We start from the raw sequence: 13,644 nt of genomic DNA, 5'->3' as shown, positions 1-13,644 counted from the left end.
ATCCTTCTTTCCTCAGGTCCTTTGCATAGGGTGTTCCCATAGCCTGGAACATCCTTTTCCCCACCCACTTTTCATATGACTGTCTCCAAGTAGAAATCACTTATGCCAGAAAGCCTTTCTCTGATCGCCCAAGCTTTGTGTCAGTTGTCTATGTTTGTCTGCTCTCCTGTTCTGAGGTCAGAGCACCCTAACTCCTTGTTGGCTTATAGTCTCTCCCACTGGACTGCAAGCAGCTTGAAGCAAGGAAATTTGCCTTCTTTAGCACTGTTTCCCCAGCACAGGGTTCATTCAGAGTACAGGCTCTGTCAGTGGCTGGAGAGCCAATGATAAATGGTTCTTCCTTTCACCTTGTGCAGGGGAGGGGCGAGGTGCATGATTGTGAGGGATGCTGCGTCAGGTGGATCTGGCCCTGGGTGGGCACTGAATCAGCAAGCTCTGGGCTGGTGCTGGAGCCTTACGCTTCCATAGTTAACTTCGGTCATTGTTTTCTGCACACAGTTATATATATGCATGTTCCCATCATGCATATATGTAACACACATGCATACAATTTGCATTCTCTCTTTTCTCAGCTTTTACTTTTATCTTCTCCATCTGCCCTAGATTGCTTATGGAGTTATAGTTGTTTTCATACTCTTTTTATTCATCTTGATCTCTTTCCCTTCCCTTATAATGTTTTCCATAGTCATTCCTCTGGGCCTTTTGTCCTTTTATTTTGTCTTTTATTTCTTCTTCTTTCTAGGCTGCTTAAAGCGCCTCCCAACAGACTTTCAATAGGAATACAGAGGCTCACTTTGACGGTGCAGATGTTAAACAATGGCAATGTTCAGTGCTTTTCTTTTTTTTTCTTCTTTTAATAAATGTATGTATGTATGTATTTATTTATTTGTGGCTGCAATGGGTCTTCGTTGCTGCACTCGGGCTTTCTCCAGTTGAGTCGAGCAGGGGCCACTCTTCGTTGCAGTGCGTGGGCCTCTCATTGTGGAGGCTTCTCCTGTTGGGGAGCACAGGCTCCAGGCACGCGGGCTTCAGCAGTTGTGGCACACGGGCTTAGCAGTTGTGGCACATGGGCTCAGTTGCTCTGTGGCATGTGGGATCTTCCCAGACTAGGGCTCGAACCCATGTCCCCTGCATTGGCAGGCAGATTCTTAACCACTGTGCCACCAGCAGTGCTTTTCTTTTTTCTCTTTTTTTACTTCAGGGACTAGATGCATACAGTGTTTCACTGCTCATTCTTTGTAATAGCACTGCACAAGCAAAATGTTAATCAATTATGGCAGCAGAACTAATTAAAAAGCATGCATTATACATCTTGTGGACACAGTCTTCATTAGCATAGATTCTCAGCATTACACATTCATGTCAGAGGGAATGAAAAGGAAAAATTAAAAAGACATACATACAGAGAACCAGGTGCTTTGGTTTTCTTAAGACTTTTGTCAAGTGTATCTCCTTGTGGATTCAAATGTCCCTTTCATTTTTTGTGCGATTTTTAGAAGAAAAACACGATGTCCTGTTTTTATATATTAAAAAAAATCCAATAAACCTTATAATGACAAAGTTAATCCTGCTTTTACCCCCTTAGAAGCTTAAATGATACTCAGTGAATAGGTTTCTAGAAACAGAAACATACCTTTAATTTAGCTCTTCCATAACATTTCCTAATAGACATTTGACTATGAGTAGCTCAGTCACTGGACTCTCATATTTGCAATGCTGTTGCTTTCAACTCAGTTCTTATTCCAGAGCCCAGCTTGGACAGTAGCAAGACAGGCCGAGTCAAGGGAAAGGGCAGCTCAGAATTGCCATAGAGTTCCTCCCTGTTTTTTGACTTCTTCCTTAGGAGGATATGTTGGCTCAGGCTTTTTGTGACAGTTTGGGCTTAAGGCTACTGGACCACGTATCTTCTGTGCTGACACAGTTCTCTTGTACATAAGCACTTCTCATAAGTTTCTCTGTAGACACATTCATGTGGAAACCAATCTGATAGACAGTAGAAGTGCTGATATGGGGATGACCAAGCATCCTTTAGTCACTGAGCCAGGTAATGCGATGATTGGGTTCTGCTTTTAACCATGAGTATTCATACCACTTTTTCGTTTCTTGCCTCCTTCCAAAATAGGATTCAAGAGCTTGAAGTGCCGAGTTGATGACACTATTATAAGAGCTTTGCAACTCATCTCCCTACATTTACTCCTGGCCCATAGTCTATTCTCCACTCAACAATTCAAGTGAGATTTAGAAAATGTAAATCAGATCATACTGCACCCTTGTGTACAACTCTCATGCTTCCCATCATTTAGGAGAAAGTTCAGTCTTCTAAATGGCCATCTAGGCCCTCCTTGATTTGGCCCCATCTTTAATCTCATTTCTTATCACCATCTGTCTTTTCCACTTTGCTCTAATAACACTGGCATTCCTGTTCCTTGGACATGTCAAACTCGCTTCCTCCTCAGGACCTTTGCACATACTCTGCCATTTTTTCTGACAGTCTTACCCCAGATGTAAGTATGGTTCGATCCATCAGTTCATCCAAGTGTCTCCTCAGAAGGGACTTCTCTGACTACTTTTTCTGGAACACTAGGTAGCACTTATGGCTACCTGATCTTTAGTGTATATTTATTTGAAATGTCTTCTCTCTATCAAAATGCAAGTTCCTTGTGGTTAGGGGTTTTATCTCTCTGACTCAGTGTTTTTATAGCACAGTCTGGAAGAGTACCTGGTACACAGTATTCACTACACATTTATTGAATAAATGAATGAGTGAATCTTCTTTGGTGTACTTGAGTGAATAATGGTATTTAGATTTGACCAGTTATCAAATTCGAAAGGACCTGATAGACACATGCCTCTTAATGTGAGCGCTTAAGAGGAAATTACATAGGATAGGACAGTGAAAAATATTGTAAAGAGGTGAGGCTGGTATTATTGCAGGACAATAATGCAGGGTCAGATGGGATCTAAGTATACTTCATATAAAAGGACAGAGTGACAATATTACAGTTGCTTTCATCAAAACCTAAAATGGTTCATGAGCGTTCAGGGAAGAGCCCTCTTCTACCCAACTGCTCAAACTGTAAATTGGCATCTCTCTGGTGTCACTATTTATCAAAAGCCTCAAAAAGTTGCATTAATTTTTGACTCATCAATTCCACTTCAGATAATTTAGCTTACAAAATAATTAGGATCATGACACTCCTAATTAGCTCCAAAGACACTCAGTACAGTCATTGACAATAAGAAAAAAAATTGGAAACAACTTAAATATCCAACCATACGGCTTTGGTTAGATAAATAACAGTATGATTAGACAATGGAATTCTGTGCAGCCATTTAAAATAGAAAAATATTCACAATAAAATGCTAGTGAAAAAAGAAGTTTATGAAACAATATGTACCCATTAAAAATACATATGTATGTAGTAAAATTGGTTTATGCTTATGTTGATTTAACCACCTAAATGTTACCAGTGGTTATCTCTTCATTTAGAGTGATTGGAAATTTTAAGTTTTCTGTTTTTTAATGATTCTATAAGGAACATTTGTTATGTGTGTATTTGAAAATAGACACCAATAAACCCCACAAAGAGTGAATGATTTGTGAAAGAGCTTCATGCATAGAAGTTTGCCTATGAATATGCTTCTTCATGCTGTGACCTATCTTTGGATCTGACACACACTTAGCACCTACTGTATGCCAAATTCCATATTAGGTTATCCCTCTACCATGGGGATGCTGACGTCACACAACCCGTCCCCACCACTGTAGGCATTTCCCTGAGACAGAGGGGAGGCTCTTTCACACACCCCTTTATCTCCTTTTCCTTGAAGATATTTCCAAAATGTAAAGTGTCTGTGTTAGCCCAATCCCAAGGCTTTTCATTTTGGACAGGCCACTCTACTGAGATTTTTTTTTTTTTTTTTTGCCCAGAAGAGCTGCTCCTTGATAGTAAAATGGAATGTTTGACCTGCAACCGTTTCTGTTTGAGGTCATCTCCCAACTGTGTCACTGGACTATGTGCCTGGCCTAGCTTCCCAAGACAGAGCTGATATACCTATTTTGTTTTCTACTGTACAAGCTGGACAGAGACAGGAATAAAAGGCACCTTGCTGAATGACTTCCACACGGAGAAGTAGCTACAGGACAGGCAGTGATGTGATACCTCCTTTTCTAGGTGTCTTACTTGAAGTGGGATCCCCAGCATATTAGCTCACACAGAGCAGGCACTCAGTAAACACTTAAGTGATTTACAAAGAGTCCAGATATCAGCTTGCTTGTTTCTAATCTCACTGAAAGCACCCTAGAGGGGGGCCTGTTTCTCCATATACCAACTCAGGAACATGTGAAAACGTAAGGGATTTGGGAAGAGTACTATGTGTAGTAACTCTGACAAATGAAAGCATGCTATGGCAAAATGACCAAGATGAGAAGGCACATAAATAACCCATGTTGCATGGTACAGATTGCAAAAGCACACACAGACAATCGGCCTTGGCCCTGCTTAATGTGCAGGCGTTTAATTGGAAACCTAAATAATAAATCAAGCTTTCTGTGTTGGAATCACTCTCTGTCATTCTGCTTATCTGTCCCTGAATGAGGTGAATTTCCATAGCACGCTTAGATTGCTTTATTCGACACCAGCAGGCAACCACTGTTAATGCTTCTTTTCTCTCCTGGTAACTGGAAGGGAGTTTTCATCTTCCTGGGGGAGGTGGTTGAGCCAGAGTTGCCCCACAGAGTCCATCTGCATCATTAACCTCTAGGAATAGAGACCAGTCTCTGCCTCTCTCCTTCCCTAATTAGCAGAAGTTTCCACTGTACTTAATACCCAGTGTTCCCGAATTAGGCACATATGCTTCTGTGTTTCGTATACCCCAAGACTTACCTCCCGTCTATAAAAAAAAAAAAAGAAGGGTCTGCAGAAGAGAGATGATTTCCCATATAAAGCACACGAGGTTTCCTCTACCTATGGGTCTCACAATCTACTCTTATCTTCTGTTTTACTTCAACTCCAGGAAAATTCCATTCTCATCAAGAAAAATGTGTCAGCAAAAAGAACCCAGACTACTCTTGTTGTACGGGGGTTATATAACCAATTTCCCAAACCAGCTAATAAAAGGAAGCTTTATCAACATGAAGACAGGAGAGTTTTGAAGGTGATGAAGAGCAACAAGTTTTCTCCCTGTGGCTGCTATGATCGCAATCATGAGATGATAACTTCAGAGGAAGAAAAATGCCCCTTTGCCCTTTAAGATAGTCAATAAGCTTTTGCAAGCAGGCACCAAAGAGTCCACTGTACTCTCATTTAGGTTTTAATTAATACCAAATTACAGTTGTGTTTTCACAGCATCCCCAGTTAGATCCCCATTAGGCGTAAGAGAGTTCATCCGGATGGATGTTATTGTGAAGAACAGGGGATTGAGTACGAGATACAGGGCTGGTGCAGGGGGTGGGAACGGGGGCGGGGGACACATGTAGAACAACGATAGTCACAGGCCTCCTTGTGACATGATTATAAGGTTTTGTTCTACTTAGGAGAGTTTCAGAGTTGAGGGGCAGCATGGCAGAGCGCAAAGAGGAGGATGTTGAAATTGGACAGCATCGGGTACATATCCTATAAAATGAGAAAAACTAGTGGTTGCCAGTGGGAAGAGGGGAGGGGAGAGATAGGAGTATGGGATTAAGAAACACAGACTACTATGTATAAAATAGATAAACAACAAGGATATATTGTACAGCACAGGGAAATATATCCACTGTGTTGTAATAACTGTAAATGGAGTATGATCTCTCAAAACATTGAAGCCCTATGTTGTACACCTGAAACTAATACACTAGTGTAAATCAACTATACTTCAATTAAAAGAAGATGGTGCCCATCCACATCTAGGGTTTCTGGGAAGATTAATAAGCTTGTTTTTGTAAAGTTCCAGGTACACGGTAGGTGCCCAGTAATCGATGGCCATTATTGCCTCTAATTTGCATCTGTAAATTTCAAAGAGGGTCATATAGACTGGGCTGAGTAAGAGTAAATTTTTTTAGAAGAATGTGAACTTTTAAGGATACAATTCCCACCATGATCACTGCAGAGGATTTTCTCAGACCCTTTTTTGACGTCCTGAATGAGGGAGTAGGCAGGTTATTTCTCCTTTCTGGGCTCTTTTGTTGGCACTTCACCAGAGGCCCTGGAGTGTTGAATGGAGAGAAGAAGCAGGAAGAGGAGGAGGAGGAGGAGAAGGAGCGGGGGCAGGAATGAATCATGGTGGTCGCAGCAAAACCTTTCAGATCTCTATCTTAAAACAGAGTTTACTCTTTAAAGAAGACTAAGAAGAATTGTACTGTGATGATAATTGTGATTGCCTTTGAAAGATAGGCGTGTAAAGGATGTTTTTTTCCCCTGTCCTCTCTGTATTTTCTACAATGAGCCAGCATATAGTACTTTTATAACTAGAAAAAATAAAAGAAAACAGCCCCTTGTTAATTACTTCATTGTCCTAAGTCTCATTCTGGACTTTTGAAGGAGTAAAGTTTGAGGAGCTTAGCGGACTCATGGTCAGATGTACATTAATAGGGCATGAGGGGTTTAGAAACTCAAATTCTAGCCTCAGAAAGCAGCACAACCCCAGTAGGCTAGGACCCTAGACCCCTTTAGAGTTTATAAAAGGCAAGGACAGAGTATTCAATATGAAAGGATCTAGCTTCGTAAACATACCTCTAATCTCAGAAAATGAAAAGTTGGTCCCTCCCTGATTTCTGGAACATTTTGTTCCAGCGTGGAACAAAGTCTAGGGGCCTAGCCTCTGATACAGAATTTTGGTTCTCTGGGAACCTCGGCGAACATGAATAACTTGGACAATTGCTGGCTTATCACACTGAGCCTGGCACCCTATTTCTGTACTATCAGCAAACCCAGTAGGAATAGCTACAGGGGAGCCTGGGAGCATCTTGAGTAAGTTTTAATTTAGGCAGTTATCTTCTTCAAACAGACAGTTTGGGACTCTTTAGGTCAAGCAAATGGTCTTAGCAAACACTGTGGTGCTTGTTTAGACAAGAACACTTTGATTGACGCTTCTGCACCAAAATAACTATGGAGAACAAGCCATTAGCCTGCCACTTAGCTGACATGGGTAAGCCAATCTGCATACTGAAAATGGTACAGCTGACCTGGAATGTGAGTACATTTTGAGTAAATAAGAGAGAGATTTAAGAGGCTATGATTTTTGCAGAATTATAACATAACTCTGGCGATGTGTTGTGAAAAACCAGAAGACAGCTCTTTAAGGACTTTGGTGCAACAGAATGAAAAGTCGTATGCAATTGCAGAAAATTAATGACAACTAGGCCAGGGTCCTGAAGAGTCAAGGAGTAGTAAAGTAAGTGAAAACAAGGAGAGGACTTTTGTAGTTGTTGAAATCCCTTTTCATTCCAACTTCATTTGCTTGTATTGACTTCACTGACTTGTCTTCCTAATATTGTTACCAAACCAGGTTCATTTGCCTCATGCACACAAGTCAAAACCCTGAGACTCCAAGATTTGCAGCAGAGAAGGGGTTTATTCACAAGGCAGTCAAGTCTCAGATCCATCTCACTAAAGGAGAGGGGCTTGGGATATTTACGGGATAAAGAAGCAGGGTGGTCTTAGAAGTGGAGAGAGGTGATTGGAGGTAGAGAAAAGAGGAGGTAATCTGTGTTCTATGCAGGCATATCTGAGTTACATACTTCTTCATAGGATGTATGTTTAAAAAAGGAGGTGCTTAGCATGATCTGAGGGTGGAATTTTTGGCCCTCTGACATCAAAAGGTCATTCATTGGACACCATTTGGCCCAGTTTTAGGGTGAGTGTTCCCAATCAGACTTAGCCAGCTTGAACTAGACACAGCTGACTCCAAGTTCCTGAAAAACAACTTTGACAAACATCTTATTGTTTGGGCTAGGTGAAGGTTGCAGGGTATACAGTTTACAACAAAATAACTAAGGCAAGCTTGCTCACCCAAGGTGGGCTACAAGCAGATGGGATTTTAGCAAGCTGTAAGACTAACTCACGAATTTCTGTTAGTCACCAGTTTCTGTAAACCCTATGGTGCACCATTTCAGGATAGGTTTTTTAACTCTATGGGCCATGGTTTCAATATCATATACCATCTCTCATGCTCACGGTAAATAAAGGTGATGGAGCACTTGATTAATGTGCAGAAACCAACTGCTATGGACTGAATTATAGCAATAATTCACTATAATAATTATAGCGCTCCCAATTAATATGTTGAAACCCTAACCCCCAATGTGATTGTATTTGGAGATAGGGAAGGAAATTTCCTTTTAGAAGGAAATTAAAGTTCAATAATGTTATAAGAGTGGGGTCCTAATCTGACAGGGTTGGTGGGCTTTATAAGAGGAGACAGAGAAAGAGATATCTCCCTCTCCCCATGTGCATGTACTGAGGAGAGGCCATGTGAGGACACAGTGAGAAAGTAGGTGTCTGTAACCCAAGGAGAGAGCTCTCACCAGAGGCTGACCCTGCTGGCACCTTGATCTTGGATTTCCCAGCCTCCAGAACTGTGAGAAACAAATTTCTGTTGTGTAAGCCACCCAGTCTATGGTATTTTGTTATGGCAGTCCAAGCTAAGACACTAACAATGTTTTTATTTTGTTTTGGTAAAGTTTCTTTAAATTACTATGGAAGAATCCTGGCCCAGAAATTTTTTAAAAAATCAAACTTAATTATTTTCATCTCATTTCCTAACTGACAGAGATAATATCTCATGGTTATTTCCCATCACTTGCAGTGATGATTTTTGCTGGAAAGAAAAGAGGTCATGTTACCATACACCTTGGAAAGCCTGTTTCTTCACACCCATCTGTCTTAAGTGATTCCACAGTCAGCCTTGAATGTGGATCCCTCAGAATGGGTTCTTCTTAAATTTTTTCAATTCTAAATCTTGAACAATTTTATTTTACTGTTTCCCAAGTAGATATAATTGAGCTATACCAATGAATGTAAGAGAAGGCTGAGCTTCTATTATAATTATGATTAAAATATGATAATAATGCAACACTATTAATGAAACATTAAAAGGATGAAGAGAAGAATAAATGGTATTTTAGAACATTCAAAAACCAAATACCTTTTTTTAGGAAATTATTTTATTTTTGTGTCTCAACAGATGAAATTCATAACCTTGTTTTCTGATAAGACAATTCAAACATACAAATCAATTACAACAATGTGCTTATCAGCTCCCCCCTCCCACCCCTGTATTTTAAAGCATCTGACAATTTTGAAGGACACCAACACAATAGGGCTTAGCTAAACAATATGGCAATTAAAATTGGCCCTCTAAGAAAATAATTACAGTGGTTGTTGAAAAGAATTCGTCCTTTGAGCAAAACAGACAGCATGAAAAGAATCATCATGAAACGGGAGGATTTTAGCTTCCCTTCCTACAAAAGGGAAAAGAGGATGTATGTTAAAACAATGGTACAGAAAGCTGGGTAGTCAGACTGAAAACAACAGAAAACCCGAGGCAATAAATTTCTCCAATGAAATGCATCCCCTTGAAAATATCCATTCAAACTCTTGTTTCATATTGAAGTAACTACCCCCACCCCCAGAACCTGGAAGGGAATCATTTTATTATCCTTTGTTAAAAATAGTTTAATAATTTTTCCAAGCTAACATCTCTCAAAGAGAGGGAAATTTGTGATGAATCTTGTAGACATCATATTAAAGATAAACCAAGCCAATTGATGGTCAATGCCATTTTAGATTCTAATTGTATTAGGGAGCAGACCTGGGCCTCCCAGGGGGAGAGGGGTTCATACTCAATGACCTTGTCCAGCCACTCTAAATCCTGTAGCACCTTTGTATTAGGCCCCCTATTCTACATACAATTCCCTCATGCTTTTACAATAAGCCTCACAGCACCCTTGTGAGGTAGGTAGTGTTACGGTCCTTTTGAGAGATAGGGATGCAGAGATGTTAAGTATCTTGCCCATTAACATGAATCCAGTGACAAAGCCCTTAGAACTCTTACTCCAGATCCTTGTCTTTTCAGTACTTAACTACACTGACTCCCTGAGAGTGGATCATTAAAGCAGGTAGGTCCTTAAAGCCAGATGAGTACCTGGCCATTTGGACACTAAGGCCCATCTCTACATGATTTGGATGATGGAATGTGAAATAAGTTGTGATCAACTGTGAAAGCCAAAGTTAATATGGAGAAATGCAGGATTAAAGTTGGGACTACAATTTGATAACAATTTTATTTATTGATGTACTGTTAAGTTACTATGATAATGGATACTCAGTAGATGTTACATGATTAAATAGATGAATGAATGAATGAATGAATGAGTGAATGAATGGAGATTGTGCTTGGATAGGTGGAAAATTAAATTTAGTACATATTTTAAAACTAGAACTAGAGAAATCTAATTTCCAATTTCTAATCAAGAATGAGAAGGAAAGCATTCAGTAGATTCCTGAATTTTCTGTGGGCATGTATTTGAGCTAATACTGACAGCATTTAAAAGGATATAGATACACAGACATTTAAAATAACTTTTAATATAGAATCTGTGTACTTAACTGGTTTTGAATCCAAACTATGAAGATCAATATTAGAGGCATTGCCACATACATAAATACCATCCATTTCTCTTCAAAACAAAATTCCCGTATGTATACCTATTTTCTCATTGCCATTTATTTGAAAAGCTTGTGTTCTCCACTTCTTATCAAATCCTATTTTGAAAGTACATTGAACTAAAACAATGAACTTCTTCTCTCTTGACTCACCAGTCAGGGAACACTTTTCAGTTACTTTCCATTTCTGTGAACCCATTTTTTTACTCCAGAAGACTCAGGACAGAAAACAGCTGCCATGTATTGAAGCCAGCCCTGCATTAATACCAGCAATTTTTTTTTTTTTTTTTTTATTGCAGTGCCGTGGAAGGCTCTTGAGACCACTGAAGTAGAGGCAACTGGATTCTCCAGGTGTCGCTAAAGTAGAAGAGCTTATGTAAATCAAGATGGTGGAGCTGACTTGGTAATCTCTTTGCATTCACATTTGTTCTGTGTTCAGTAAATTAATTCCCAGTAGGATGTTTGAACTGATACACAGTGAGGCTTAAAGAAACTCTGGACACTATGGTATGGGTTTGTTTGTGTATGTGTGTGTGTGTTTAAATAAGTGTTTATCTAACTTTCATGAGAGCCCTGAATGTATATAATAGATGTAACCTGTTAGTCTTTTGTACATCCAGCTAATAGCCCATGAGTGAAAGAATAGATTAAATGTAGTGAATTGTCTCTATGCTATGGTACCAGCATGCTTGATTTCTTGTGCTTAAGAATAATATGAGGAGTGATGCTGTCATTAGAAAAGGCTTATATAAATGAAGAGGATCTGGTAAATAGATTTATCTCCCAATATGACAGTGAACAAAATTATTCAATATATTCAATATACAACTAACTTTTGCAATCATGTTTAAGATTTAGGTCTTTCAAGTAAAGAGGTAACCTATGTAGTAGTATGTTGTTTCTCACAGAGACTTTCCGTGGGCTTTCATCTTTCAGACCCTATTTTCTTAGTGATTGAGTTCTGTTCTTAGTTTTCTTTATTAGAGGCAAACAGAATCGTGAGAATCCTCAGATAAACCATATATTTTACATCTGCCTTTTCTTTTTCCTTATCTTTCTGCTGGTAGTTCTTGTAATTGTGTGTGTGTGTGTGTGTGTGTGTGTGTGTGCGTGCATGTGTGTATCTGGCATTAAACTACATGTACTATATAGAGAGACTTATTGACATGTTCTGACTTTCTGATTTACCCAGTTCAGAGTATTATGGAATGAAACAATGCCTGTATAGCTATAACAAGAGTTTTCCTTTCAATCCGAATTTTTTATAGAGGGTCATAATTTTTGCATTTAGTTGTTTATAAGAGTTGATGAAAGGCACCGAGTGACAAGCCCTACAAGCCAGTGTTTTCACATTTTCCATCCACCGGTGGCAGAATTCCTAGGTGAATTTCCCCTCAGGAATCCCATTAAGGTTTCTCAGTTTCCTCCTCAACTTGGCCTTATTCCACATCAGTCTTCACATCCTGGGTTTTAGGTCTGACAATGAGGTAATTATGAAAAGAATATTGGGTTCTATAATATACTTATCTGCCTTAACGGGAGTATGTAGGAACTCATAACTTTTATTTCTACTGTCTCAAATGACACAGAAACATTAACAGCTGGAGCAGGATGCCCATGACTAAGGAAAATGAGAGGGAGAAAAAGACCAACAAACATCCCCCCAACTCAGAAACTCAAAACTCTGATGGGCTTGAAGCATTCATGAAGCTTGAAATTTATGAAGCAACACATGGTCAGAATGTCCTTATAAGGACAGAGCCAGAAGCCAGACTGCTAAGAGTATATTTAGCTCTCATTTAAAAATTTGTCTTCATTATATTGTCTTCTTCCCTCTTATCCTTATTTAAGAAAAAGTCCTGAAGTATTGGGGCTATCTTTTCCCTGATCAGGGAACAGGTTATTGGACAACCTAACTTGTGATGTATTAGTTGGTAGAGATGTATTCCCAACATACTCAAAACTATATTCACGGAAAATCCTTCTCCGTTTTGGTCATGCTAGTTTAGTGGTATAAAATGAAAGCCCACTGTCAGAGATGTGACTCTTAGTTACGTAGCTTTGGCAGTACCAAAAAAATCTTCCAGGAGAAGGAAACCCCTTTCTGGTGGTAAGCTCTTCATTCTGCAGTTAAAGAATAGCAAGGCGGCCTTTTGTGAATTTCTTGCTAGCAGCCTCAGAATTTGAATATCTGCTGCTGCCTGGAGGTGAGTCTTGGACTTTCTTGTCATTTAGCAGTATGGCTTCCCGGTCCCATTCCTGCCAGGTTTCTGCTTCCTCCACTTACTCTCTCTTCACTGGAAGGCATCTCACAAGCTCTAGGGGGTGAAGATGAAACCACAGGATGACGCTCCCTGAGCACATCTCCCTAAAGCCTGTTCCCTTAAGCACCAAAGGTGAGGAGAGAGCACCTTTGCTCTCAGAAGAAAGAGTGCACAAAGGGCAGTTTTTACATTTTCAGTTCTTTTCCTCTTTTACACTAGACAGTCTTCTTTCCTTTGTTACCAATTTGCCTGAAGACGAGAGGAAAGATTTTTCTCTTTTTAATATTTTGCGCCTTATCTTACACGATGTGTCGATCATAGATAGTTGGCTGAGTGAAAGCTAACTCGGAGAAGGTGACTAGATAATGATGATGTTGTGTGTATGGCTTGCTGAACCCTGCAGTTCTTGCTCAAATATATTTCATATCTAAAGTCATGGCCATTACTTGCTTTTGTAACCAACTCAAATGGATGAGATGATTTTGCAAGTGATACAGGATTTATCTTCAGTAAGGTCGAATATATTTCTAGTGTGGTTGATATGACCTAAATTTGGATATTCAGCGGGTCAAATCATGGCCCCTTGGAATTTTGCTTACAATGCACCTGAAAACCTGGCCTCTGATTCTTTTCTGAGTGGTTTCCATTCACCCCAGCAGTAGAATCAGATGGCCCTGGGCCTGCTGCTTCTCTGACTGGAATTATTTGTAGATTATCTGATCTAATAACAATGT

This window comes from Balaenoptera acutorostrata, chromosome 6 (assembly GCF_949987535.1).
Source record: "Balaenoptera acutorostrata chromosome 6, mBalAcu1.1, whole genome shotgun sequence".
In the NCBI taxonomy this organism is placed as follows: Eukaryota; Metazoa; Chordata; class Mammalia; order Artiodactyla; family Balaenopteridae; genus Balaenoptera; species Balaenoptera acutorostrata.
The sequence above is the reverse complement of the archived record's forward strand: the minus strand, read 5'-3'. Positions refer to the sequence as shown.